Source organism: Oncorhynchus mykiss, chromosome 13, assembly GCF_057628025.1.
Source record: "Oncorhynchus mykiss isolate SJ-2025 chromosome 13, ASM5762802v1, whole genome shotgun sequence".
In the NCBI taxonomy this organism is placed as follows: Eukaryota; Metazoa; Chordata; class Actinopteri; order Salmoniformes; family Salmonidae; genus Oncorhynchus; species Oncorhynchus mykiss.
This window is the reverse complement of record NC_143034.1, coordinates 3,712,501-3,726,798: the sequence shown is the minus strand read 5'-3', so window position 1 is coordinate 3,726,798 and position 14,298 is coordinate 3,712,501. Positions and strand designations below refer to the sequence as shown.

The 14,298-nt window shown below is 39.0% G+C and overlaps 1 protein-coding gene across 1 annotated transcript in view; it reads right to left on the bottom strand.

Annotated features, from left to right (window-relative positions):
- The window catches only part of LOC118940215 (glutamate receptor ionotropic, NMDA 2A), a 196,699-nt gene that overhangs the window by 43,256 nt on the left and 139,145 nt on the right, over positions 1–14,298 (bottom strand). The gene's annotated exons all lie outside the window — the stretch shown is intronic.

The window sequence follows — 14,298 nt, the reverse complement described above, 5'->3', positions numbered from 1 at the left end:
CCTGTATATAACCTCATTACTACCTGGTACTACTGTATATTACTTCATTACTACCTGGTACTCCTGTATATAGCCTCATTACTACCTGGTACTACTGTATATAGCCTCATTACTACCTGGTACTCCTGTATATAACATCATTACTACCTGGTACTCTTGTATATAACCTCATTACTACCTGGTACTACTGAATATAGCCTCATTACTACCTGGTACTCCTGTATAAGGCCTCATTACTACCTGGTACTCCTGTATATAACCTCATTACTACCTGGTACTCCTGTATATAGTCTCATTACTACCTGGTACTCCTGTATATAGTCTCATTACTACCTGGTAGTCCTGTATATAACCTCATTACTACCTGGTACTCCTGTATATAGCCTCATTACTACCTGGTACTCCTGTATATAACCTCATTACTACCTGGTACTCCTGTATATAGCCTCATTACTACCTGGTACTCTTGTATATAACCTCATTACTACCTGGTACTACTGAATATAGCCTCATTACTACCTGGTACTCCTGTATAAGGCCTCATTACTACCTGGTACTCCTGTATATAACCTCATTACTACCTGGTACTCCTGTATATAGTCTCATTACTACCTGGTACTCCTGTATATAGTCTCATTACTACCTGGTAGTCCTGTATATAACCTCATTACTACCTGGTACTCCTGTATATAGTCTCATTACTACCTGGTACTCCTGTATATAGTCTCATTACTACCTGGTACTCCTGTATATAATGTCATTACTACCTGGTACTCCTGTATATAACCTCATTACTACCTGGTACTCCTGTATATAGCATCATTAGTACCTGGTACTCCTGTATATAGCCTCATTACTACCTGGTACTCCCTGTAAAAGGCCTCATTACTACCTGGTACTCTTTATATAGCCTCATTACTACCTGGTACTCCTGTATATAGCCTCATTACTACCTGGTACTCCTGTATATAGCCTCATTACTACCTGGTACTCTTGTATATAACCTCATTACTACCTGGTACTACTGTATATAACCTCATTACTACCTGGTACTCCTGTATATAACCTCATTACTACCTCGTACTCCCTGTATATAGCCTCATTACTACCTGGTAGTCCTGTATATAACCTCATTACTACCTGGTACTCCTGTATATAGTCTCATTACTACCTGGTACTACTGTATATAGCCTCATTACTACCTGGTACTCCTGTATATAGTCTCATTACTACCTGGCACTCCTGTATATAGTCTCATTACTACCTGGTATTCCTGTATATAACCTAATTACTCCCTGGTACTCCTGTATATAGCATCATTAGTACCTGGTACTCCTGTATATAGCCTCATTACTACCTGGTACTCCCTGTAAAAGGCCTCATTACTACCTGGTACTCCTGTATATAGCCTCATTACTACCTGGTACTCCTGTATATAGCCTCATTACTACCTGGTACTCTTGTATATAACCTCATTACTACCTGGTACTACTGTATATAACCTCATTACTACCTGGTACTCCTGTATATAACCTCATTACTACCTCGTACTCCCTGTATATAGCCTCATTACTACCTGGTAGTCCTGTCTATAACCTCATTACTACCTGGTAGTCCCTGTATAAGGCCTCATTACTACCTGGTACTCCTGTATATAGCCTCATTACTACCTGGTACTCCTGTATATAGTCTCATTACTACCTGGTACTCCTGTATATAGTCTCATTACTACCTGGTACTCCTGTATATAGCCTCATTACTACCTGGTACTCCTGTATATAGCCTCATTACTACCTGGTACTCCTGTATATAGCCTCATTACTACCTGGTACTCCTGTATATAGTCTCATTACTACCTGGTACTCCTGTATATAACCTCATTACTACCTGGTACTCCTGTATATAACCTCCTTACTACCTGGTACTACTGTATATGGCCTCATTACTACCTGGTACTCCAGTATATAGTCTCATTACTACCTGGTACTCCTGTATATAGTCTCATTACTACCTGGTACTCCTGTATATCACCTCATTACTACCTGGTACTCCCTGTATATAGCCTCATTACTACCTGGTACTCCCTGTATATAGTCGCATTACTACCTGGTACTCCTGTATATAACCTCATTACTACCTGGTACTCCTGTATATTACTTCATTACTACCTGGTACTCCTGTATATAGCCTCATTACTACCTGGTACTCCTGTATATAGTCTCATTACTACCTGGTAGTCCTGTATATAACCTCATTACTACCTGGTACTCCTGTATATAGTCTCATTACTACCTGGTACTCCTGTATATAACCTCATTACTACCTGGTACTACTGTATATTACTTCATTACTACCTGGTACTCCTGTATATAGCCTCATTACTACCTGGTACTACTGTATATAGCCTCATTACTACCTGGTACTCCTGTATATAACATCATTACTACCTGGTACTCTTGTATATAACCTCATTACTACCTGGTACTACTGAATATAGCCTCATTACTACCTGGTACTCCTGTATAAGGCCTCATTACTACCTGGTACTCCTGTATATAACCTCATTACTACCTGGTACTCCTGTATATAGTCTCATTACTACCTGGTACTCCTGTATATAGTCTCATTACTACCTGGTAGTCCTGTATATAACCTCATTACTACCTGGTACTCCTGTATATAGCCTCATTACTACCTGGTACTCCTGTATATAACCTCATTACTACCTGGTACTCCTGTATATAGCCTCATTACTACCTGGTACTCTTGTATATAACCTCATTACTACCTGGTACTACTGAATATAGCCTCATTACTACCTGGTACTCCTGTATAAGGCCTCATTACTACCTGGTACTCCTGTATATAACCTCATTACTACCTGGTACTCCTGTATATAGTCTCATTACTACCTGGTACTCCTGTATATAGTCTCATTACTACCTGGTAGTCCTGTATATAACCTCATTACTACCTGGTACTCCTGTATATAGCCTCATTACTACCTGGTAGTCCTGTATATAACCTCATTACTACCTGGTACTCCTGTATATAGCCTCATTACTACCTGGTACTCCTGTATGTAACATCATTACTACCTGGTACTCTTGTATATAACCTCATTACTACCTGGTACTACTGAATATAGCCTCATTACTACCTGGTACTCCTGTATAAGGCCTCATTACTACCTGGTACTCCTGTATATAACCTCATTACTACCTGGTACTCCTGTATATAGTCTCATTACTACCTGGTACTCCTGTATATAGTCTCATTACTACCTGGTACTCCTGTATATAACGTCATTACTACCTGGTACTCCTGTATATAACCTCATTACTACCTGGTACTCCTGTATATAGCATCATTAGTACCTGGTACTCCTGTATATAGCCTCATTACTACCTGGTACTCCCTGTAAAAGGCCTCATTACTACCTGGTACTCTTTATATAGCCTCATTACTACCTGGTACTCCTGTATATAGCCTCATTACTACATGGTACTCCTGTATATAGCCTCATTACTACCTGGTACTCTTGTATATAACCTCATTACTACCTGGTACTACTGTATATAACCTCATTACTACCTGGTACTCCTGTATATAGCCTCATTACTACCTGGTAGTCCTGTATATAACCTCATTACTACCTGGTACTCCTGTATATAGCCTCATTACTACCTGGTACTCCTGTATGTAACATCATTACTACCTGGTACTCTTGTATATAACCTCATTACTACCTGGTACTACTGAATATAGCCTCATTACTACCTGGTACTCCTGTATAAGGCCTCATTACTACCTGGTACTCCTGTATATAACCTCATTACTACCTGGTACTCCTGTATATAGTCTCATTACTACCTGGTACTCCTGTATATAGTCTCATTACTACCTGGTACTCCTGTATATAACGTCATTACTACCTGGTACTCCTGTATATAACCTCATTACTACCTGGTACTCCTGTATATAGCATCATTAGTACCTGGTACTCCTGTATATAGCCTCATTACTACCTGGTACTCCCTGTAAAAGGCCTCATTACTACCTGGTACTCTTTATATAGCCTCATTACTACCTGGTACTCCTGTATATAGCCTCATTACTACATGGTACTCCTGTATATAGCCTCATTACTACCTGGTACTCTTGTATATAACCTCATTACTACCTGGTACTACTGTATATAACCTCATTACTACCTGGTACTCCCTGTATATAACCTCATTACTACCTGGTACTCCTGTATATAGCATCATTAGTACCTGGTACTCCTGTATATAGCCTCATTACTACCTGGTACTCCCTGTAAAAGGCCTCATTACTACCTGGTACTCTTTATATAGCCTCATTACTACCTGGTACTCCTGTATATAGCCTCATTACTACATGGTACTCCTGTATATAGCCTCATTACTACCTGGTACTCTTGTATATAACCTCATTACTACCTGGTACTACTGTATATAACCTCATTACTACCTGGTACTCCTGTATATAACCTCATTACTACCTCGTACTCCCTGTATATAGCCTCATTACTACCTGGTAGTCCTGTATATAACCTCATTACTACCTGGTAGTCCCTGTATAAGGCCTCATTACTACCTGGTACTCCTGTATATAGCCTCATTACTACCTGGTACTCCTGTATATAACCTCATTACTACCTGGTACTCCTGTATATAACCTCATTACTACCTGGTACTCCTGTATATAACCTCCTTACTACCTGGTACTACTGTATATGGCCTCATTACTACCTGGTACTCCTGTATATAGTCTCATTACTACCTGGTACTCCTGTATATAACCTCATTACTACCTGGTACTACTGTATATTACTTCATTACTACCTGGTACTCCTGTATATAGCCTCATTACTACCTGGTACTACTGTATATAGCCTCATTACTACCTGGTACTCCTGTATATAACATCATTACTACCTGGTACTCTTGTATATAACCTCATTACTACCTGGTACTACTGAATATAGCCTCATTACTACCTGGTACTCCTGTATAAGGCCTCATTACTACCTGGTACTCCTGTATATAACCTCATTACTACCTGGTACTCCTGTATATAGTCTCATTACTACCTGGTACTCCTGTATATAGTCTCATTACTACCTGGTAGTCCTGTATATAACCTCATTACTACCTGGTACTCCTGTATATAGCCTCATTACTACCTGGTACTCCTGTATATAACCTCATTACTACCTGGTACTCCTGTATATAGCCTCATTACTACCTGGTACTCTTGTATATAACCTCATTACTACCTGGTACTACTGAATATAGCCTCATTACTACCTGGTACTCCTGTATAAGGCCTCATTACTACCTGGTACTCCTGTATATAACCTCATTACTACCTGGTACTCCTGTATATAGTCTCATTACTACCTGGTACTCCTGTATATAGTCTCATTACTACCTGGTAGTCCTGTATATAACCTCATTACTACCTGGTACTCCTGTATATAGCCTCATTACTACCTGGTAGTCCTGTATATAACCTCATTACTACCTGGTACTCCTGTATATAGCCTCATTACTACCTGGTACTCCTGTATGTAACATCATTACTACCTGGTACTCTTGTATATAACCTCATTACTACCTGGTACTACTGAATATAGCCTCATTACTACCTGGTACTCCTGTATAAGGCCTCATTACTACCTGGTACTCCTGTATATAACCTCATTACTACCTGGTACTCCTGTATATAGTCTCATTACTACCTGGTACTCCTGTATATAGTCTCATTACTACCTGGTACTCCTGTATATAACGTCATTACTACCTGGTACTCCTGTATATAACCTCATTACTACCTGGTACTCCTGTATATAGCATCATTAGTACCTGGTACTCCTGTATATAGCCTCATTACTACCTGGTACTCCCTGTAAAAGGCCTCATTACTACCTGGTACTCTTTATATAGCCTCATTACTACCTGGTACTCCTGTATATAGCCTCATTACTACATGGTACTCCTGTATATAGCCTCATTACTACCTGGTACTCTTGTATATAACCTCATTACTACCTGGTACTACTGTATATAACCTCATTACTACCTGGTACTCCTGTATATAGCCTCATTACTACCTGGTAGTCCTGTATATAACCTCATTACTACCTGGTACTCCTGTATATAGCCTCATTACTACCTGGTACTCCTGTATGTAACATCATTACTACCTGGTACTCTTGTATATAACCTCATTACTACCTGGTACTACTGAATATAGCCTCATTACTACCTGGTACTCCTGTATAAGGCCTCATTACTACCTGGTACTCCTGTATATAACCTCATTACTACCTGGTACTCCTGTATATAGTCTCATTACTACCTGGTACTCCTGTATATAGTCTCATTACTACCTGGTACTCCTGTATATAACGTCATTACTACCTGGTACTCCTGTATATAACCTCATTACTACCTGGTACTCCTGTATATAGCATCATTAGTACCTGGTACTCCTGTATATAGCCTCATTACTACCTGGTACTCCCTGTAAAAGGCCTCATTACTACCTGGTACTCTTTATATAGCCTCATTACTACCTGGTACTCCTGTATATAGCCTCATTACTACATGGTACTCCTGTATATAGCCTCATTACTACCTGGTACTCTTGTATATAACCTCATTACTACCTGGTACTACTGTATATAACCTCATTACTACCTGGTACTCCCTGTATATAACCTCATTACTACCTGGTACTCCTGTATATAGCATCATTAGTACCTGGTACTCCTGTATATAGCCTCATTACTACCTGGTACTCCCTGTAAAAGGCCTCATTACTACCTGGTACTCTTTATATAGCCTCATTACTACCTGGTACTCCTGTATATAGCCTCATTACTACATGGTACTCCTGTATATAGCCTCATTACTACCTGGTACTCTTGTATATAACCTCATTACTACCTGGTACTACTGTATATAACCTCATTACTACCTGGTACTCCTGTATATAACCTCATTACTACCTCGTACTCCCTGTATATAGCCTCATTACTACCTGGTAGTCCTGTATATAACCTCATTACTACCTGGTAGTCCCTGTATAAGGCCTCATTACTACCTGGTACTCCTGTATATAGCCTCATTACTACCTGGTACTCCTGTATATAACCTCATTACTACCTGGTACTCCTGTATATAACCTCATTACTACCTGGTACTCCTGTATATAACCTCCTTACTACCTGGTACTACTGTATATGGCCTCATTACTACCTGGTACTCCTGTATATAGTCTCATTACTACCTGGTACTCCTGTATATAGTCTCATTACTACCTGGTACTCCTGTATATCACCTCATTACTACCTGGTACTCCCTGTATATAGCCTCATTACTACCTGGTACTCCCTGTATATAGTCGCATTACTACCTGGTACTCCTGTATATAACCTCATTACTACCTGGTACTCCTGTATATTACTTCATTACTACCTGGTACTCCTGTATATAGCCTCATTACTACCTGGTACTCCTGTATATAGTCTCATTACTACCTGGTAGTCCTGTATATAACCTCATTACTACCTGGTACTCCTGTATATAGTCTCATTACTACCTGGTACTCCTGTATATAACCTCATTACTACCTGGTACTACTGTATATTACTTCATTACTACCTGGTACTCCTGTATATAGCCTCATTACTACCTGGTACTACTGTATATAGCCTCATTACTACCTGGTACTCCTGTATATAACATCATTACTACCTGGTACTCTTGTATATAACCTCATTACTACCTGGTACTACTGAATATAGCCTCATTACTACCTGGTACTCCTGTATAAGGCCTCATTACTACCTGGTACTCCTGTATATAACCTCATTACTACCTGGTACTCCTGTATATAGTCTCATTACTACCTGGTACTCCTGTATATAGTCTCATTACTACCTGGTAGTCTTGTATATAACTTCATTACTACCTGGTACTCCTGTATATAGCCTCATTACTACCTGGTACTCCTGTATATAACCTCATTACTACCTGGTACTCCTGTATATAGCCTCATTACTACCTGGTACTCTTGTATATAACCTCATTACTACCTGGTACTACTGAATATAGCCTCATTACTACCTGGTACTCCTGTATAAGGCCTCATTACTACCTGGTACTCCTGTATATAACCTCATTACTACCTGGTACTCCTGTATATAGTCTCATTACTACCTGGTACTCCTGTATATAGTCTCATTACTACCTGGTAGTCCTGTATATAACCTCATTACTACCTGGTACTCCTGTATATAGCCTCATTACTACCTGGTAGTCCTGTATATAACCTCATTACTACCTGGTACTCCTGTATATAGCCTCATTACTACCTGGTACTCCTGTATGTAACATCATTACTACCTGGTACTCTTGTATATAACCTCATTACTACCTGGTACTACTGAATATAGCCTCATTACTACCTGGTACTCCTGTATAAGGCCTCATTACTACCTGGTACTCCTGTATATAACCTCATTACTACCTGGTACTCCTGTATATAGTCTCATTACTACCTGGTACTCCTGTATATAGTCTCATTACTACCTGGTACTCCTGTATATAACGTCATTACCACCTGGTACTCCTGTATATAACCTCATTACTACCTGGTACTCCTGTATATAGCATCATTAGTACCTGGTACTCCTGTATATAGCCTCATTACTACCTGGTACTCCCTGTAAAAGGCCTCATTACTACCTGGTACTCTTTATATAGCCTCATTACTACCTGGTACTCCTGTATATAGCCTCATTACTACCTGGTACTCCTGTATATAGCCTCATTACTACCTGGTACTCTTGTATATAACCTCATTACTACCTGGTACTACTGTATATAACCTCATTACTACCTGGTACTCCTGTATATAACCTCATTACTACCTCGTACTCCCTGTATATAGCCTCATTACTACCTGGTAGTCCTGTATATAACCTCATTACTACCTGGTAGTCCCTGTATAAGGCCTCATTACTACCTGGTACTCCTGTATATAGCCTCATTACTACCTGGTACTCCTGTATATAGTCTCATTACTACCTGGTACTCCTGTATATAGTCTCATTACTACCTGGTACTCCTGTATATAGCCTCATTACTACCTGGTACTCCTGTATATAGCCTCATTACTACCTGGTACTCCTGTATATAGCCTCATTACTACCTGGTACTCCTGTATATAGTCTCATTACTACCTGGTACTACTGTATATAACCTCATTACTACCTGGTACTCCTGTATATAACCTCATTACTACCTGGTACTCCTGTCTATAACCTCCTTACTACCTGGTACTACTGTATATGGCCTCATTACTACCTGGTACTCCTGTATATAACCTCATTACTACCTGGTACTCCTGTATATAGCCTCATTACTACCTGGTAGTCCTGTATATAGTGTCATTACTACCTGATACTCCCTGTATATAGTCTCATTACTACCTGGTACTCCTGTATATAACCTCATTACTACCTGGTAGTCCTGTATATAACCTCATTACTACCTGGTACTCCCTGTATATAGCCTCATTACTACCTGGTACTCCCTGTATATAGTCTCATTACTACCTGGTACTCCTGTATATAGTCTCATTACTACCTGGTACTCCTGCATATAGCCTCATTACTACCTGGTACTACTGTATATAACCTCATTACTACCTGGTACTACTGTATATTACTTCATTACTACCTGGTACTACTGTATATAACCTCATTACTACCTGGTACTACTGTATATTACTTCATTACTACTTGGTACTACTGTATATTACTTCATTACTACCTGGTACTCCCTGCATATAGTCTCATTACTACCTGGTACTCCTGTATATAGCCTCATTACTACCTGGTACTCCTGTATATAGCCTCATTACTACCTGGTACTCCTGTATATAGCCTCATTACTACCTGGTACTACTGTATATAGCCTCATTACTACCTGATACTCCCTGTATATAGTCTCATTACTACCTGGTACTCCTGTATATAGTCTCATTACTACCTGGTAGTCCTGTATATAACCTCATTACTACCTGGTACTCCTGTATATAGCCTCATTACTACCTGGTACTCCTGTATATAACATCATTACTACCTGGTACTCCTGTATATAACCTCATTACTACCTGGTACTACTGTATATGGCCTCATTACTACCTGGTACTCCTGTATATAGCCTCATTACTACCTGGTACTACTGTATATAACCTCATTACTACCTGGTACTCCTGTATATAGCCTCATTACTACCTGGTACTACTGTATATAGCCTCATTACTACCTGATACTCCCTGTATATAGTCTCATTACTACCTGGTACTCCTGTATATAGTCTCATTACTACCTGGTAGTCCTGTATATAACCTCATTACTACCTGGTACTCCTGTATATAGCCTCATTACTACCTGGTACTCCTGTATATAACATCATTACTACCTGGTACTCCTGTATATAGTCTCATTACTACCTGGTAGTCCTGTATATAACCTCATTACTACCTGGTACTCCTGTATATAGCCTCATTACTACCTGGTACTCCTGTATATAACATCATTACTACCTGGTACTACTGTATATAACCTCATTACTACCTGGTACTACTGTATATGGCCTCATTACAACCTGGTACTCCTGTATATAGCCTCATTACTACATGGTACTACTGTATATGGCCTCATTACAACCTGGTACTCCTGTATATAGCCTCATTACTACCTGGTACTACTGTATATAACATCATTACTACCTGGTACTCCTGTATATAACCTCATTACTACCTAGTACTACTGTATATAGCCTCATTACTACCTGGTACTCCTGTATATAACCTCATTACTACCTGGTAGTCCTGTATATAGCCTCATTACTACCTGGTAGTCCTGTATATAATGTCATTACTACCTGATACTCCCTGTATATAGTCTCATTACTACCTGGTACTCCTGTATATAACCTCATTACTACCTGGTAGTCCTGTATATAGCCTCATTACTACCTGGTACTCCCTGTATATAGTCGCATTACTACCTGGTACTCCTGTATATAACCTCATTACTACCTGGTACTACTGTATATTACTTCATTACTACCTGGTACTCCTGTATATAGTCGCATTACTACCTGGTACTCCTGTATATAACCTCATTACTACCTGGTACTCCTGTATATAGTCTCATTACTACCTGGTACTCCTGTATATAGCCTCATTACTACCTGGTACTACTGTATATAGCCTCATTACTACCTGGTACTCCTGTATATAGCCTCATTACTACCTGGTACTCCTGTATATAGCCTCATTACTACCTGGTACTACTGTATATTACTTCATTACTACCTGGTAGTCCTGTATATAGCCTCATTACTACCTGGTACTACTGTATATAGCCTCATTACTACCTGGTACTCCTGTATATAGCCTCATTACTACCTGGTACTCCTGTATATAGCCTCATTACTACCTGGTACTACTGTATATTACTTCATTACTACCTGGTAGTCCTGTATATAACCTCATTACTACATGGTACTACTGTACATTACTTCATTACTACCTGGTACTCCTGTATATAACATCATTACTACCTGGTACTCCTGTATATAACCTCATTACTACCTGGAACTACTGTATATTACTTCATTACTACCTGGTAGTCCTGTATATAACATCATTACTACCTGGTACTCCTGTATATAACCTCATTACTACCAGGAAGTACTGTATATTACTTCATTACTACCTGGTACTCCTGTATATTACTTCATTACTACCTGGAACTACTGTATATAACCTCATTACTACCTGGTACTACTGTCTATAACCTCATTACTACCTGGTACTCCTGTATATTACTTCATTACTACCTGGAACTACTGTATATTACTTCATTACTACCTGGTACTACTGTATATAACCTCATGTCTACCTGGTACTACTGTATATAACCTCATTACTACCTGGTACTACTGTATATAACCTCATTACTACCTGGTACTACTGTATATAACCTCATTACTACCTGGTACTACTATATTACTTAATTACTTCCTGGTACTCCTGTATATAACCTCATTACTACCTAGTACTCCTGTATATAGTCTCATTACTACCTGGTACTCCTGTATATTACTTCATTACTACCTGGTACTCCTGTATATAGTCTCATTACTACCTGGTACTACTGTATATAGCCTCATTACTACCTGGTACTCCTGTATATAACTTCATTACTACCTGGTACTCCTGTATATAGCCTCATTACTACCTGGTACTACTGTATATAGTCTCATTACTACCTGGTACTCCTGTATATAACCTCATTACTACCTGGTACTCCTGTATATAACCTCATTACTACCTGGTACTACTGTATATTACTTCATTACTACCTGGTACTCCTGTATATAACCTCATTACTACCTGGTACTACTGTATATTACTTCATTACTACCTGGTACTCCTGTATATAGCCTCATTACTACCTGGTACTCCTGTATATAGCCTCATTACTACCTGGTACTACTGTATATTACTTCATTACTACCTGGTACTACTGTATATTACTTCATTACTACCTGGTACTCCTGTATATAGCCTCATTACTACCTGGAACTACTGTATATTACTTCATTACTACCTGGTACTACTGTATATTACTTCATTACTACCTGGTACTACTGTATATTACTTCATTACTACCTGGTACTCCCTGTATATAGCCTCATTACTACCTGGTACTACTGTATATAGCCTCATTACTACCTGATACTCCCTGTATATAGCCTCATTACTACCTGGTACTCCTGTATATAGTCTCATTACTACCTGGTACTACTGTATATTACTTCATTACTACCTGGTACTACTGTATATAACCTCATTACTACCTGGTAGTCCTGTATATAACCTCATTACTACCTGGTACTCCTGTATATAGTCTCATTACTACCTGGTACTACTGTATATAGCCTCATTACTACCTGGTACTCCTGTATATAACTTCATTACTACCTGGTACTCCTGTATATTGCCTCATTACTACCTGGTACTACTGTATATAGTCTCATTACTACCTGGTACTCCTGTATATAACCTCATTACTACCTGGTACTCCTGTATATTACTTCATTACTACCTGGTACTACTGTATATTACTTAATTACTACCTGGTACTCCTGTATATAGTCTCATTACTTCCTGGTACTCCTGTATATAACCTCATTACTACCTGGTACTCCTGTATATAACATCATTACTACCTGGTACTACTGTATATTACTTCATTACTACCTGGTACTCCTGTATATAGCCTCATTACTACCTGGTACTCCTGTATATAGCCTCATTACTACCTGGTACTCCTGTATATAACCTCATTACTACCTGGTACTACTGTATATAACCTCATTACTACCTGGTACTACTGTATATAACCTCATTACTACCTGGTACTACTGTATATTACTTCATTACTACCTGGTACTCCTGTATATAGCCTCATTACTACCTGGTACTACTGTATATTACTTCATTACTACCTGGTACTACTGTATATTACTTCATTACTACCTGGTACTACTGTATATTACTTCATTACTACCTGGTACTACTGTATATTACTTCATTACTACCTGGTACTACTGTATATTACTTCATTACTACCTGGTACTACTGTATATTACTTCATTACTACCTGGTACTACTGTATATTACTTCATTACTACCTGGTACTCCTGTATATAACCTCATTACTACCTGGTACTCCTGCATATAGTCTCATTACTACCTGGTACTCCTGTATATAACATCATTACTACCTGGTACTCCTGTATATAGCCTCATTACTACCTGGTACTCCTGTATATAGCCTCATTACTACCTGGTACTCCTGTATATAGCCTCATTACTACCTGGTACTACTGTATATAACCTCATTACTACCTGGTACTACTGTATATTACTTCATTACTACCTGGTACTCCTGTATATAACCTCATTACTACCTCGTACTCCCTGTATATAACCTCATTACTACCTGGTACTCCTGTATATAACCTCATTACTACCTGGTACTCCTGTATATAGTCTCATTACTACCTGGTACTACTGTATATAACATCATTACTACCTGGTACTCCTGTATATAGCCTCATTACTACCTGGTACTACTGTATATAGCCTCATTACTACCTGGTACTCCTGTATATAGCC